At 37.0% G+C, this 16588-nt stretch overlaps 1 protein-coding gene across 1 annotated transcript in view; it reads left to right on the top strand.

Moving 5' to 3' along the window:
- The first annotated feature begins 2623 nt into the window (after positions 1 to 2623).
- Positions 2624 to 16588, top strand: part of LOC134672994 (atypical protein kinase C) — a 212202-nt gene continuing 198237 nt past the window's right edge. The window contains exon 1 of the mRNA XM_063530953.1: positions 2624 to 2772. The gene's annotated coding sequence lies outside the window, so the exon portion shown is untranslated. The remainder of the gene's footprint in view (positions 2773 to 16588) is intronic.

The following is a 16588-nucleotide window of genomic DNA, read 5'->3' as shown; positions in this document are numbered from 1 at the left end:
TGCCCTGAGCTCTGAAGTCTTCGGGACTCATAAAATAAACTATAAACTCTAGTTTGTCAAGATAGTTTTTAAATTGTAAGCTAGGTTTATACTTTTCACTCTGTGCACCTCATGTGTACTGCCGCCCGGTCCAAAGAAATCCAAATATTTAAAATAAAAACTCCTAATCGTTTACCCCACTATAAAGTGTCTATAAAGTGTCGTGTCTCGAATGTTGTTTCTACGTGTTGTGTCACGTAACAAATGCCCTGAGACACAATATGTTCCCGGGGCTATCGACGGCATTTATAAACGTGTGAATACCATCTGCTATTTGTTTCCAATGTCGTTATGTTCGCGGGGTTCTATTTGTTATACTGTAAAGGTTTTTTATGACACAATGCAATGCTGTCTTTATTCCAAAATAACAAAAAAAAAATCATATAGTAAGTATAAGTTAATTTCCTATGCTCCTGTCAAACAATTGACATTTATATAGTAATCGTAATAAATACCTAATATCTGGGAGACCGAGTTTTGCTCGGAAAACATAATAACACAGAAATACGCGTTTTCCCAGAGATAAGACCTAGCTAGATCGATTTTTCGCCCCCGAAAGCCCCCGTATAGCAAAATTCATCAAAATCGTTAGAGCAGTTTCCGACATCCCCGAAATAAATAGGTATATATGCAGTGTGGAAAGATAAGTCGGGTCCTGGAGGGAAACTACCTTAAATCCTTAAGCTAGCTCATTTTACTTAAAGGAGACATTCCTTTATTTTTAAAAAGAATCAAAACTGCATTTTAAGATTTTCTAAAACTTGCTTGCCTCGCCTGGGATTCGAACCGACTAAAAATTCCAAAAAATAAACATCGCAATTTTATTCTACTAGTCGATACAGTTAATGATAACATTTCTCCAAGAAACATTAGGGCTTACACTCGTCTGTCATACAAAATATCCATAAAAAAAGTCATATTTATTACTCATGATTTTTTAGACAAGCCATATTGAATAAAAACAAGAAAAAAAAATTAATGCAGTTTTTTTTCTTTTTAAAAATAAAGGAATGTCTCCTTTAAGTAAAATGAGCCAGCTTAAGGATTTAAGGTAGTTTCCCTCCAGGGCCCGACTTATCTTTCCACATTGTATACCTTACTAAAGGTATACATATTTAAGTAAATTATATTTGGAGCATATCTGCTCCTAAAGCATACCAAAGGTACAACAGGGGTAATCATTGACTCACGATAGCAGAATCAGGCGTTTCACTGTAATTAAACTCAAAAATAAAGTTACTAAGTATAATAGCTCGTGTTAGCTTAAACAGACCAGTCTCCACAGACAGCACCCGTTCACGAGTATGACGCGTATCTCAGCCATCGCCTCCCTCAATCTTCATTTGGGAAAATTAACATTTATTAATAATAAATGTAACGGAATTTTCGGTGCACGAGCCCAACTCACGTATCTGACTTTTAACTTGGATTCCAGAATTAAACTGTTTTTCCGACACCTACCCTAACTCCGACTTGAATCCGAAACAATTAACGAATTGACTCCAAATTACTTTGATACTGCGAACTTCACAATTTGTTTAATTTTATTCGAGTTCCGTAACAGGTTTATGCTAAGAATAAATATTTTAGCCTGATTTGGCTAGCATAATACCATTAGAGAATTTATCCTTAACGGCTCTTTAAGATAAACAACACGTTTTTTTGCGGGTATGGCTTTCTGCAGGATCCCATTTAAGTAGTATGCGTATACCGGGTGTGGCCTGTAATATGAGCAAAAAATTAAACTGACTGGCTGTACTCCTCATACTGACCAACATTTGTTCAGCGACTTTTAAAAATAACTTGTGGTTTAATTTTTAATACGTTTTAAAGTTTATTCTAAGACGCAATGTATTGGGAATTTTGTTATGTTTAAGGCGTGACAAGCAACGTCAATCACAATGATATGGCGTGGCAATGGCGTCCATTGAAGATAATATTTATTTTGTATGAAAAATACGGAGTCTAAATACTTCATAAATTTTAAAAGTCGTTGAACGAAAGTGTCACCGTTTGAGGAGTACAATCTATGTTTTAATTATTTGCTCGTGTTACAGGCCACACCCGGTATAGGAACCGCCGTTAGTTAACACATGTAAACAATCAGTGAGCATCAAGTATAAAGGTGAACGCATACATTACATTCTGCTGATAAAATGTGTGAATACGACACCCAATTCTACCGTTTCCTCCAGTCATGAACACCGAGCTTATAGCAAATATGTCATACCCGAATAACGAGCTAACCCACATATCGGGAGCAAATGTGACAAAATCCAGCAGAGATCGCGCAAACTAACCGCAGCCAATTTCAGCGGCAATCGGCGGAAACGTCATAATCATATGATAGGTGCGCAGTGCGCCCACCTGTCGGGGCGCTTGCGTCGTTGTGACGTCACGCGAGCACGCCCGAGCGACCCCGAACACGAACGATTGATCCGGCCGAGGCCTCCACAACACAAATGCTCACTAAAACTATTCAGGCAAAATTATTTGAAATTTCCAAAAGTATGTCCTGTTGTATACCTAAATACACCGAGCGCGCGATCGCCTCTTATCCAGTTCTTAATCCAAGATAAATATTACATCAATCGGGGGTGTCGCAGGACGCAGGCGCGGGCGGCTCGTCGGCCCAGTCCCGCACCGGCCGCGCCGCTGGCCGCACGTCGCGCGACACGGCCGCGACACGCGCCTCACCTACACAGACACAGCCACGTGTGCCCAACACATTGCGTAAGAACGCGTCTCCTTTGACACCGATAAAACAAAACACTGTCACTCGGTGCAATCGTGTGCGAATTTTGTAAATAGTTCGAGGTTAGAACGCCCCGCCCGCGCTTTGACCCTAGCAACGCGAGTGCGGGTTGACCTTAAAAGATTTCGGTTTGTTTATTAGTCAGGTATCGCGTTTAGAGCCTTCGCTGAACCTTGTAAGTTACTATTGCGAACAGAGGCCTATATATATTCGCCTTTAATATTGTAAGTCGAACGTCTCAGTAAGTTCTTGTACGGAGCCGGGGCGCTGCGAAATTTATTAGCTTAATAATTGTATTTCTACCTTCATCAGCTAAAAATAACCTAGGTACAAACGTAAATGTGAGTATATGGAAATATTTAGCCCCTAATGTTTAACAACTACGGAATTTTTCTAAATTTTCGAGGAAGTTTACCTACGTTACGTTTTAGTATAACAAAAATGTTATTCTTATATTTTCCTTATATGTGTAATTTACATATATATTTTGTTCCAATAAATTGTAAGGGCAAATTTGTGCAAATTGTAGTCTCCATACACATAAAGTACATAAAGATACTATCTGCCGTATTCGAACTTCAAGATATTCACAAGAGACGACACGTACTAGATCCATTCTAGATACGTTATAGTTTTGATATCAACCAGTTCTCTTTTGCAGCGCAATTCGGGCAACCAATGTCACTTTTACGTTAGATAGATTAAGATATCTATTAGATGTGAATTGGATCTCTAAGTCATATCCTGTTGAAACCGTTCAAGAGTATCTCCAGAACCGCGCAAATGTCAAATTTGACAGGTTAGATCTTGCACATATCGTTATCGTATCTTGGCCCTATCGAATCGGGCCCTATAAGTTTTCAAAAACACCATTTTTTCCCCAATTCTTACAATTCCTAGACCTCGTATAGTCCAATAGCATAAAATCTAAACTTAGCCTTAATTCCACATAGCAAAGTCGTATTTCCAACTACATTATATTTCCGCTATTTTTATATTCCAAACAGGCTCAAGTTTTTTTTTTAATCGCTTCTAATGACTCTCCCTAATTAACGTAGCCTGACATTTAAGTAATGGGACCTACTGGGGAAACGTTGGCTTCGTAATTTTTTTAAGGGGCGCTAATTTGACATGGTTATGTAGACAGCTCGGTTGCTAATGATTCTAGACCTTAAAATAATTACCCACACAAAGATTTAGGTAACGATTGCCAAAGTAACCGTAACAATCAAATGATTAAAAAAAAAGGAGTCCATAGCAGCAACGGTTATGATGTTGTACAAACAGACATGTTTTTCGTAAATTTTATGTATTATATCATGTGAGAATTTTATAAGTAGGTATACATATTACATCATGTGAGATACCTACTCATCAAATGTGTACGGATTTTTTTTTTATCTTTACGACAGCCTCTTTAACCTTTTATTACCTCTTACATAACCGAAATATAATATGTTTTGCATTTTTTATACTAACAACCTGACCCATTTCATCATTACTGAATATTATATATTTATTTATCCATCCCTTTGTTCTTCATTTTATATAAATTGAACATTTGGCCCAGTATTTTACATAAACACAAAATACTTAGGTATATTCGTTTCTGGTGTGGGTTATCCGCATGTTTATTTTAGTGCTCCTATGTTGAATAGCAAAAAAGTATCTACCAAGTCTGTAAATACTTTTCGCTATTTTCTACGCTATTCGTAACACATGCTACGAACACTTGCTACGCCGTAGCCTCGTAGCTGTAAACAAGGTACTTGTAGTAGAAATGATACTCTACGATACGGGCGGCAGATATCTTGAAGGTATTGTGTTGAGTTCTTGGTTTTAAAAATTATATACTGTATTAAAAATTGTAATATAATATATTATGCTCAATTCATCAACATGTCGGTATTCTAAGGCCCACTTGCACCATTCCATTAACCCGGGGTTAATCGGTTAAACCTGGAGTTACCATGGTTACCAGTACAATTTGACATTGAGTTAACGGTTTAACCGCTTAACTCCGCGTTAGTGGGATGATGCAAGTGGGCCTTAGTAGGTACCTACTCGCCGCATAAAAAGTCTTACCTCCTATAATTTTAGTAATGAATACTTACTGCCCTATTCGAACTTTAAGATACGTCTGCTAATAGATCTTGAAACGATATGTATTAGATGTGTCAGTGTCAAAAGTGTCATTTTTCTTTGAAGAAACGTCACATTTGACACTGACATGTCTAATCCATATCGTTTCAAGATCTATTAGCTGACTTATCTTAAAGTTCGAATAGGGCCGTTAGAAATAAATTATTACCAATAACTGGGTTGTTACTTATTTCTAGGTGTTAACTATGAAAATCGAACAGTAACTTTATATTAATTAATAAAATTAAATTCATAATACAACAAGAAACATACGGTCTAGATAGTACATCTTTAAAAATACATAAGTAGTTAGCCAGTTAAAACAAATGAAAAAAATGCCTTGAATATATTTTGAAAATTACCTTTAACTCCGTGAATTTGATCGTCAATCAACAAATTGCCTTAAAATTCCTTTTGATATTAATCACGCGTGATCCCCGTGAGCCTCTCCCCGCGGCGCAGAAATCACGCACTCTTTGATCTCCTAATTAATTCTAGCCTCAGACGTTTCGTTTCAAAACGACCATGAAACAACCTGGAGAACATTCGAATTTTATGAATTGATCACTTTTGACATGACTCGTGGCATGTCTCGCTTAAGATTTGACGTGCGGTTTGCTGCCGCAGTTGCAATAATACACTTGCTGTAAACTTACGAAACGGTGATCCAAGGCCTTCACTATTTTTGTGAATATCAGCGACATCATATGTATTGAAAACAATTTATAAACTTTAAACCTGCCCTTTGCTTCAAAATTCTTTTCATCAACCAAGTTCCCACTAAGACGCGTATTCGGGAAACGAGATAATCACAAGATCTAGAAACGATATAGAGATCAACTAGATTTACATTAGATATCGACTAGATGTGACTTGGATATCTAAGTCATAACTTGTCGAAATCGTTCAAGAGGACCTCCAGAATCGCGGAAACGTCAAATTTGACATATCTATCTTACAAATATCTTTAAATTATCCATATCGTAACTTGTTGAGGTCTAGTAGAGATCGCATTCATTTTCGGAATCGAGCCGTTAGATATCCAAGTAACATCTAGTCGATATTCAATGTAAATCTAGTTGATCTCTATATCGTCTCTAGATCTTGTGATTATCTCGTTTCCCGAATACGCGTGTCAGACTGGTTTTGTGCCAATCGCTGTCAATTGTAAGCGGCAATAACAGCCTTGATTACCTGTATTTAACGTGTGAAGATTTATAGCTATTGACTTTTAGCCTGCGCGGCATATTTTACACGTTTCCCGATATTTCTATTTTACGGTATTCAATATTCATTCTGGAATTCAAATTAAATAAAGTATGTAGGGATTGCAACTTGAAAATTGAACAGACAAAATCTGCATATACGTTGTACTATTTCAAAACTTTACCTAAATACTACAATTGTGATTGGATGCTCCTTGTAGATCAAAAGACGTACATAAAATTTACATAATTTAAATATACTCCCATATTCATATGCGTATACTTATAATCTAGGTTCACAAACAGCCAACTGTATCTGGATAACAATAAAAATAGTCAAATTGAACTTGTTTGGCACTGGGATTAAAATCGTAATGAAAGTGCGAATATAAGCTTTTCTTCCATCTAAATTAATATAATGAGGCACTTGTATAACGAGGCACTGAAGAGTTGTATAATGAGGCACTATCAAAGCATTATTTACTCAGCCCAATATAACGAGTTTAGTTGGGAACCCCATTGAGAACTTTAATTTCGAATATCACGCAGCGCGACCCGTGTCATACTTATATTACTTCATACGTTATTTCTAGCAAAGAGAATTTGAAATAGAGAGTTGCTTATTTACTTACTTGGTTGGCGCGGTGACCCAAAATGAGTCTTGGCCTCCAACACAAGAGCACGCCACTAGGGTTTCTGGTTTCTCGACCTTTTTAATTTCTCGAGGCACGGGAATTCTCGACCAAGATTTCTCGAGTTTCTCGAGTATCTCGAGAAATTTTGAAAGATTCAATAAACACCATGTTATTTAATTATTTTGCTTTTTTACAAATCAGACTCGTAGGAATCGTAGGTGAGATCAATAATCAAACATAAGGTACATTTTAGTTACCATAAATTGCACTTAATAATCAAAAATATAACAACAAAAAAAACTATAGGTGCAGGCGTGCGCACCGGCGATGTGTTATACTATACAGGGTGTAATTTTTTACGTGATACAAAATATGTTTTTCTAACTCCATAAACAACTAGCAATTGAATGCTCCTACTCTCGTTGAAATCAGACAATTTTATTTATAACTTTTTATTTTTTTTCGTGATATTTTTTGTACTTTTAAAGGATATTATGATATTAAAACAGCTTTAAAATGTAAAGTGAACTAAATTACTTTTCAAAGTAGCGTAAATCACAAGTCATTAAACATTTTTTGTGATTTATGCTACTTTGAAAAGTAATTTAGTTCACTTTACATTTTAAATATCTTATAAAGCTGTTTTAATATCATAATATCCTTTAAAAGTACAAAAAATATCACGAAAAAGAATAAAAAATTAAAAAAAAAATTGTCTGATTTCAACGAGAGTAGGAGCATTCAATTGCTAGTTGTTTATGGAGTTAGATAAACATATTTTGTATCACGTAAAAAATTACACCCTGTATAGTGTATTTTTTTGGGTATTCAACAAAATGTAAACGAACCACAATATGGTATTTTATTAGGCAGCAATATTCAAGTCAATAAATTTAACTCGATGTGATAAAACTTACAGAAGTTTTACTACGTAATATTAATTACTCGTACTTACTCAAGTACTCAACGTAACAATAAAGCTGCTAAAATTGTAATATTTTGCTAATAGGAATATATCGGGATGATTTAATTTATCAATAGTAAATTAGTTTTGTAATATTTGTTATTACACTTATTACATGGTCCTATAATTCGTTACAAAATTTTTTAAAGCAGTTTTAAATAAAAAGACGCTACATGAATGTCATGAATCATGATAGTTCAAAAGTTTCAAAAATCGGTTAAAGCTAGAACGATAGGGGACAAATCAAGGTAGTTTTTTATTTGTTTGGTAATAAATGTTTTAAATAGGTTCCTACCTGAAAATGTAAAAAAAAAGGACATTGTTCATATTTATTTAACTACCTAAAGAAATGCATTATAGACACATCATCACAAGAGATTTATTTCTCGAGTTCTCGAGGCATTGAATATTTTTTTCCCGTCTCGACTTAGGACAAATTTCTCGAGATTTCTCGCCTCGGGAATTCTCGAGCAGAAACCCTACACGCCACTTTGATCGGCCCAGAGCGGTATCCAGCCAGTTTTCGCCGACGCCCAGCTCACGGAGATCTGCCACCACTCTATCTGCCCAACGGCATTTAGGATGACCATTAGGACGAGACAGGGACAGGGAGAGAGTTACTGTCATGGTAAATTATGTAGCTACAGTACATTTTCTGCCATCAATCGACAGACGGTTAAAACTGTTAAGGGGCCCACTGATTAACAGTCCGCCGGACGGTATCGGCCTGTCAGTTAGAACAAAATTTTGACAGTTCCGAACAACTGACAGGCCGATACCGTCCGGCGGACTGTTAATCAGTGGGCTCCTTTAGAACGCCATTTGACTATGATCATTATCCTTTCACTGATATGTGATAACTTGTTAAAATATTAATATTAACGCCATCTACTCGAGAGTAGGCTGAAGGTTATGGCGCCTTCGCTCGAAAAGATTGCACCATACCTTTGGCCTATTGTCGAGTAGATAGCGTTAATATTAATATTTAGTAAGTTTACACATATCAGTGAAAGAATAAGGATCAAAGTCAAATGGCGTTCTAACAGTTTTATCTTTTGTCGAAAGATGGCAGTAAATGTACTGTAGCTACATAATCCATACTTAATATATATAATATAATAAATTAGAAAGTGTGTCTGTCTGCCTGTTACCTCTTCACGCATAAACCGCTGAACGGATATAGTTTATATTTGGCATAGAGATAGCTTGAGTCCTGGGGAAGGACATAGGATAGTTTTTATGTCGGAAATCTTCCCTAAAGAGAGTGAAAAGCGGGGGTGGAATGATTGCTATTACACTTTATCCAGGCGCTATACTTTAGCTGCTGTTACTGATTCCACGCGGGCAAAAGCTAGTTCACCATGACAGTAACTCTCTATTTCAAATTCTCTTTGTTTCTAGTAACCGTTCATTTGCCTATAAATACTTCAACGTGATTTACAGCCAGCAGATTGCTCTTTTACTTGCTCTATGGGCAACAAATCATAGATGTTATCAACTGACAGGGATAATATAGTCGGCTGTAATAAAATAGGAGCTTTCCGTCCGTGCGTATATCTTTGTTTAATCGATTACTTTGTTTGCTATGAATTCATGCCTTCAATCTACGTCAATTTCAATTTTCTGCATATCATTTTTGAGAAAGCGTCATGTGAACGAATCAGAAAACGCTTGCGTAGAAAAAAAGTAGAAATAACACAGGTTTATTCGGACGTGCGCATCAAACCGATATTTAAACCATATTAAAATCATATCAGTAAAGGGGCCCATTGATTAACAGTTCACCGGACGATATCGGCCTGTCAGTTGTTCGGAGCTGTCAAAATTTTGTTCTAACTGACAGGCCGATACCGTCCGGCGGACTGTTAATCAGTGGGCCCCTTTAGCTGTAATTTGTGCTGGCCACTGGCCAGGCGTGTCTCACTGCGCGATTTCGTCGCTTTGCTACAGGTAGCTAAAAGTACATCCGTTCGGCCCCAATTTTAGGGTTTGCCATAAGCCGCGCGTGGCGCTGTCGCCACCTAGAGGTCATACCTGTGCTGATCGTAACAGACGCGTTTTGTTAGAGTGAGTCTTCTGTACTTAGTACTATTATTTATTCTGTGGTATGGCTTATAACAATCGAGCCTAAAACTAAGTTAAACTACTATCAAGTACGCACTCTCGTTATGTTTTATTCAACTTTTACGAGGCCCCAGTGCCGCTTCCGCCACTCCCGTAATTTTAAAGGCATAATTCTATAAGTGGCCATTAGAGCAAGGCTCATTTCCGGCCCAAAATAACTCCCGTACGCTCCCGCTTGTTGTTACGTGAACTTGAGTCCATATGCGACGTTCCACGGGAAAAGGTACCTTACGGCGGTTTCTTTAACTTCAACATTTATTCAACAAATAGGCCACAAGGGCACTTTTACACGTCAAGATTGAATTTACATACAAGCAAAAATAATACCAATACATCAACAATTTTATAAAATACAACTATTAACTGCAACTACCAATTCAAACTAACGTAACTAACGTACAATTACTTAGAGACGTATATGGTCTCTTAATATCGAATTACATGACAAAAAATATAATAATATTAAATACAAAAACACAAAAGAAAAACTCTGGCTGGCCCTTACGTCGCATAGCACCGCAATAGTATTGGAGCGGCGCGGCGCTAGTAAATTTAGAGAACTTTTGCCTTTCATTTGGGCGTGTTTTAATGCACTTATAAGTGCCAATTAACAACTACTGCACTTAAACTAGTGCCTTTGTCTCCAGCAGAATCATTATTAAATTGTACAACGAGACTTAATCGCGTAGTTTTAAGATGAGATTAATAATGTCAGGCGTGGCTCACTCCGCGATTTCGTCGCTTTGCTACAGGTAGCTAAAAGTACATCCGTTCCACCGCTAGCTAGGTAGCGACAGCGCCACCTGCGGCTTATGGCTAGCCACCAAAATTGGTGTGGAACGGATATACTTTTAACTACCTGTAGCAAAGCGACGAAATCGCGGAGTGAGCCACGCCTGGCTCGGTCAACAAAAACAATATACTTATAACCCATAACTAAGACGTTGAAAACCGCCGGCGGTGACTAAGGGCCCGATTCGGATTATGAAATAGACATCTATTAGACATCACCAAAATATGATAACGATATGTTTAAGATTTAACCTGTCAAATTTGACATTTGCGCGATTCTGGAGATACTTTTGAACGATTTCCACAGGATATGACTTAGAGATCTAATTCATATCTAATAGATATCTTACTCTATCTAACGTAAAGTGACATTGGTTGCCCAAATTGCGCTGCAAAAGAGAACTAGTTGATATCTAAACTATAACGTATCTGGAATGGATCTAGTAATACGTGTCGTCTCTTATATCTTGAATATCTTGAAGTTTTAGTCAGTTAGACGTTGAAAACCGCCGGCGGTGACTAAACCCTACCGCTGAGCTGTGCCCTGTCAGTGCAAGTAGTAATTTGTGAGCCCATTTAAGGCCGTTCATTTTCCGAGCCTTAATACGGCCGTTGACCCCTAGTTAACCCTGCACGCTCCGCGGGTGCTCACGTTTAGTTTAATCCGTGAAAAATAACGGTGGATGAATCTTAGAAGTTACTACAGATTTTTATAAACAAGGGGGGGATTTTTCCTTTTTTTAATCCAATTGAGGGGGGATTTAAATCTTCTCGGGGCAGAGGTGTACGGTTGGAGCCGGTAAAGGTTTATTTGACGTTCATATAAGCGCATTGTAATATGCATACTTGAATAAACTATTTTTTATCTTTTTTATCTTTTATTTATTTACTATCTATGAAGCTCAGTAGCATTTGTATCAGTGTACATACAGTGCTATAACTTTAGTTTTCACGCCACGTTCCGCCAGTCAGTTGACGTTAAGGTAACATTGGTTGTTTGGTATTAAATACTACAATTTGATTGTTTCGTCATGCGGCAAAGTGATTATGCTGAGAGTTAGCAAATTTTTTGACACCTCTCAACAGACTTCGCCTTTAGCAAAACTAGTGGTCTATAAAATTATACAACCGTGAGCATCCGAGATGTGAGTATAGGGTATACTTAGTCCATTACTTACATCTAAATAAAACAAGGAAATTTTAATTTATTTATACCAAATATTTTGATTTATACATTTTACTTAGAGGTTTATTTCAGTAATAGGAAATATTTAAATGTAAGTACAATAATATTACTTTGAAACACACGATTGCTGTATATTTTTCTTTTATAAATGGTATCTTAAGTACAAAAAGTTGACGAATATTTTTTTTTAAAGTACGACACAATTATAGATCTTTCATCGCAATCGCGTATCGTCTAGACTTTATTTCATTCATCAGATTAAGAATACGTTTACCCGTATAGGCACGTTAAGCCTTTAATATTGATTCCATTTCCCTTTCATATATCTCTAGAGAGTTATGGCTCTCGTTAAGTTAACGAAATGCGTTTGGTTCGTCCATAAATATAAAATATTGTTTGCTATCCCGCCGGCTTTTGTTGCGCGCATTTTGGGAAATAATTACTTGTGTTATGCGCACAAATAAGGAATATCATAAATAGTCTACTAGAAATAAGACGTTATTGGCATATCAATGGTACATGGTCTATGGCACATGTAGCCATGTCTTTTGTATTGTTGTCACGAATTTTTAATAGAACTATTTTCGTGATTTGTTGTATTGTGCGAAAGGTGTTTAATCAGGTTTAAAATCGATGAAGTTAGGTACTAGTATAAAGAAAGGTCAAACTCTAGATTGCTATTCATAGTTTTTGGCAAACGTATTATGATCGAAAGAAGCGCTAAGGTTTTTCAAAAACTGCTGACTGAAGCGACATCACCTTAATACTTATAAAGCAATTTAAAAAGTTACAAAATTAAAACACTATCCAATTCCCATACAGAATCTGTTGCGTTCAAGAAACTGCACTAAGACAATTTTCTGTTGAAATTTGCATGACAGAAATGGACAGATACTCGACAAAGGAAGTGTTAAATATGTTCAAAGGACAGAGACACACTTATTGGTGCCTGTCTCACAATCTTCTTCCTGGCGTTATCCCGGCATTTTGCCACGGCTCATGGGAGCCTGGGGTCCGCTTGACAACTAATCCCATGATTTGACGTAGGCACTAGTTTTTACGAAAGCGACTGCCATCTGACCTTCCAACCCAGAGGGGAAACTAGGCCTTATTAGGATTAGTCCGGTTTGGTGCCTGTCTCACAATGCGGGAATTTAATTCCACCTCCGCTCACCTTACGAGCCAAAAGACTTAAGTGCCGAAGTATTTGTATTATAATACGTCACATTGTATTAAGAGGGAGTTACACACAGGCGAAAGGTTGTAAGCGTAGCGGTATTTATATTAAAATACGTCGTTTGGTTAAAGACGAGATCTACGATTGCAGTTTCGATTGCCATTCCTCCTGGAATGTTCATTCACGTAGCCGAGTCGATCCCCTGCCCTTTGTAACGAGTTTTATCTTGATTGGAAGTACTAGAATTGAATCATGGTCACGTAGACAAATAAAACTATTTTGTGGTTACATTCAGTGCTGAAAACCCGACTATCGGGTATTTTATGATTTCGTTTTCAGGCCGGACGACCCGATAGTCGGGATCGTGGTACTACAGCTATATATAACTAAATTTTTGTGGCCTGGCGCGGATGTCTTGTATAGCTGGATGGCAATAAATGTGTTAATTAAATAATGGCGGTTTTATAATCTTATACAAAATCAGTCGGATTATTCTGGCTGCTCACGTTTACACATTTCGGAAATGACCAAGCGCTATCGGGTGCATGTAACCAAAGCGCTTTCGATCGAATCTCAGAACGCTATAATCACAATTGAAGATAAAGGGCCCGATTCGGATTTTGAAATAGATATCTATTAGATATCTTTTAGACATCACCAAGATACGATATATTTAAGATCTAACCTGTCAAATTTGACATATTTTGCGCGATTCTGGAGATACTCCTGAACGATTTCCACAGGATATGACTTAGAGATCCAATTCACATGAAATAGATATCTTACTCTATCTAACGTAAAAGTGACATTGGTTGCTCGAATTGCGCTGCAAAAGAGAACTAGTTGATATCTAAACTATAACGTATCTAGAATGGATCTAGTACGTGTCGTCTCTTGTGAATATCTTGAAGTTCAAATACGGCAGAAAGCCATTATTACCTAACTAAGAACTATGGTAACCGTATAAAAAATACGGCCATGTTTTTTTTATAATATGAAGGTTAGTTATACTGTAACGTATTAATCGTACTTAATTACGGCTACAACATAAAATAGGCCTTCTATTATTAAATACAGTCCTTAAATACCGTAAATATATTAACATGCGGCCCAAGAGGCAAAATACCGAGGGTATTCGACATAACTTCGTGAAAACACCAATTATATCTCGAGGAATATCTCATACGAACCTTTCTTTCGAGGGCCGACTCTGTGACAACCCTCTTCGGGACTTTCAGTATTACCTGAAGTTTGACAACTGAAGGGCCCGAAGGGTAAGGTAGCTTCAAGATGGTATGTGTTGTATAATGAGTTTGAGGAGACGTTTTCACAGAGTTTTATTTGATTTTGCGTTGGAGGGTAATCACAAAAGTTCGAGCAGATGTCCGTTTCCTTGAAATAATGGACTAACCATTTCATCATCTGTTTGGCAATTGAATTGGCCGTATCTTCCATGTACGAGCTCCGATGCATATGTTTTCGTCTAGTTAGACCATTATGATTTGGACAACGTTTTTGAAAAGTAAATTATTTCAGCAATAAAAGTCTCATGCAATTTTATCATACGATCAAAATAAACTAGATTAAACATTACTATAATGGTTCCCATAGTGGGTCATTTTATGTTCATGTGTAAAATTGATTAGAATAAACAAAATGGTTGTACGGACAAAGACGAACTAATTTGCTCGTATAATTTGTATTACAATTCGGCGGTCAATATTCCTTCAACAGCATTTTCATGTTTTAGTATCGCATTAAAAGCTCGAGCGACTTTTCAATAAAAACAAAAACTCGATATTTGCTCCATCGTTATAATTTATGCATAGCTTATACCAGTTTTCGTATTCAAGTTCTCCGTCAAATGCAATATAAAAGCGAAAATGCCAAAGTTACGAAATTATTAACCATAACCGAATCCTCTTTCAATGCCACAATTCACAAAAGTTCGGTTAAACATTGAAGTGTATTCGTATTCGGTTCGTGGCCACTTAAGAACAGATTGACCTATTTAAGGCACCTGCCGTTCGTACCTGGCCCCTATTTCACCACGGCGACAGGTGCGAGAGTTCGACAAATGTCACTGTTGCTGACGTCACAGGCTTCCATGGGTTACGGTTACCGCTTACCATCGGGCGGGCCGTATTCGTGTTTGCTACCATCATTGTGTTATTTAAAAAAAACTTTATTATATAGGCAAAAACAGGTATTTTTCACGCTAAGCTTATGATGATGATGATGATGACAATTGTCACAAGATTTAAAAGAACTTTCGGTAATTCTTGACAGGAAATGAGTTCTGTGTCGGAATTTCGTGACAATTGTCGCGTTCCTTGTGACAATTGTCGCGTTTCTTGTGACAATTGTCGCGTTTCTTGTGACAATTGTCATTAGCTCCGCAAAATAACTACTTATTTATTCGCGATTTAATGGAGTTTTTTTTAATAATATGTTGGTGGCAAACAAGCCCGTCCGATGGTAAGCGGTTACCGTAGTCTAAGGAGGCCTGTGACGTCAGTAACAGTGATGTCGACAATTGTCACACCTGTCACCGTGGGGAAATAGGGGCCTGAACGCACTATGAGAAGGATCGTTGGGGTGTCGTTGGTGTTTTAAGGGTAGGGTTACACTTTCTGAGCACGCAACCGCATCTTGAGTCATTGAGCCGCGGAGGGGAAAGTAATGTATGTGGGATACTTGCGGTAGATGGCGGTACGTGGTTCTGTATAAGATTTAGGACGTCTTCATGGGGATAATCGAGTAAATTTAAATATTTTTAGAGAATATTAGAGCGTCTTATTATTACATGCGAGGTTATGTAGTTAGGAGAACTTGAGAATAACTTGATACCTTACATTACATTAAATATGTAATTGTCTACTTTTTTTCACATAACGTTGTCACTTTGTAAGAACTAATTACAGAGTACGTTTGTGTTTCGAAATTAAATAATAAAGTCGTAAATTTTTTGACGTCTACTATATACCTAAGCTATTGTGATAAATAACTACTGAACTAAATAAAATAATAACTTCACAAATATAACAACAATGATTTCTAATACCTTAGGTCATGTTTGACATACAAAATCTAGTTGAGACGTATATACATTTGATACATAGCGTTAAATCGACAATATTTTGTTAATCCGATTTAACCCAAGGCTTATCGATTTAGATAAACTTATTGCCGCATAGATTTAGTTTACCTACAACCTCAACCTCAAAAAAGTTAGACTAACCTTGCGTGCACTACAACTTTACAATTTACTTTGCATTTTGCGGATCAGCAGTTGCTTAATACAATTAAAGTAAGATATATACAGACAATAGGTATTATCAATATAGATGACAGTGATAGTATCGGGATATATTATTTTCTCAAACATGCAATGAAATATTGACGTTATGTTCCTTATAATAGGCTGCGAAGTATGACGTTTCAGGTGCGGCTAGGACAAAAGGTCGTTAATGGAATTTCATACACATCTTGCAGGCCTAGGCCGGCAAAGTCCTCTTTTTTAATTTTCATTTCACAGATATTTGTGACACAGCATCGTGGCATTCATC

This window comes from Cydia fagiglandana, chromosome 17 (genome assembly GCF_963556715.1).
Source record: "Cydia fagiglandana chromosome 17, ilCydFagi1.1, whole genome shotgun sequence".
In the NCBI taxonomy this organism is placed as follows: Eukaryota; Metazoa; Arthropoda; class Insecta; order Lepidoptera; family Tortricidae; genus Cydia; species Cydia fagiglandana.
The sequence above is the reverse complement of the archived record's forward strand: the minus strand, read 5'-3'. Positions and strand labels throughout refer to the sequence as shown.